This window comes from Ischnura elegans, chromosome 7 (genome assembly GCF_921293095.1).
Source record: "Ischnura elegans chromosome 7, ioIscEleg1.1, whole genome shotgun sequence".
NCBI lineage: Eukaryota > Metazoa > Arthropoda > Insecta > Odonata > Coenagrionidae > Ischnura > Ischnura elegans.
The window spans coordinates 97,700,355-97,701,504 of record NC_060252.1 but is presented as its reverse complement, the minus strand read 5'-3'; the positions used below and the strand labels follow the sequence as shown (position 1 = coordinate 97,701,504).

Sequence of the window (1,150 nt, the reverse complement as noted above, 5' to 3'; positions counted from 1 at the left end):
ATTCTTATGCATTCAATGATTTCTTTAGGTCCTCGTTGACAAAAGTGCGGTATCATTTACATACTTTATATTGCGATACTAACTACAATTCTGGGAGGATTAAGATTTGAGAATACTAATTCTATATGAGAATTTTTCTTTACCATCTATGGAATAGTTTATAAGTTGCAACACCTTTTATATTCCAACTAAGTAATTCATGGATCGTAGGCAGATATATTTTCCTCTTCGCGTTCAAATCATGAGTACATTGATCAATGAACGCTAGCGATTTTTTTCAGGAAAAATTGATAACTTAATATTAGACACATTTTCAGCCGTATTTGAATGCGTTACCCAAAAATTATTATGCCATTCCATCATCTTTATAGGGAAAAAATAATGCAAAAATGTGTTTCCGCCCGGGATCGAACCGGGGACCTTGCGCGTGTGAGGCGCACGTGATAACCACTACACTACGGAAACCGCTGAGGGAATGAGTGAAATTTTTGCTATAAGTCCCAAGCTTTGTTATGCGTTCACCTCCGTTGCTGGAGAGAATTATATTATATTGACTTGTTTTGTCTCGCCTAATAAATATTAATTGTTTCATCGGTCATATTGTTTAGTTTATTGTATGACTGACCCATATATACTGGGACTTGGTCTATGAGAAGCCTGATCACGCGTTTTGTTATGGAATTATAGCTAGTTTCTCGAACGCATGCCGTTTTTGCAATCAGTTTTACCATTTATTTCTTGTCGTATATGATGGAAAACATGATAATATTGGTATTCAGTTGGAGTTAGACGCAGTTTCGTCTATAATAATCAATAATGCTTTGAGGAAGGGGTTGTTCTGGCGGACTGTGCGTGTTATGCGGTGTATTTGAAATACATTCTCTTTCGGCATCATCTTGTACGACTCTTATATCTCAATAATAACACAAATCTAAACCGATATGATATCATTGGATGGTTATTGTTTGTCAATTTTTTTACCTATTTAAGAAAATGACTCTTTGAATATAATTTCAATTTTCCAGTTGAACTCGTTCTCCTACTCGTAATATAGCAGGTCTAAAATTTTTAATTTGCATTTAGTGCTTAAAAATTTTATTTTACGAGGTCCTGCAATGCAAGTTGAGTTTTTCCGTAGATAATAAATGTT

At 34.5% G+C, this 1,150-nt stretch overlaps 1 non-coding gene across 1 annotated transcript; it reads right to left on the bottom strand.

Annotated features, from left to right (window-relative positions):
* Nucleotides 1-392: 392 nt before the first annotated feature.
* Trnav-cac lies at nt 393-465 on the bottom strand. The gene has a single exon. It is a non-coding gene; the product is annotated as a tRNA-Val (tRNA).
* Nucleotides 466-1,150: the final 685 nt, after the last annotated feature.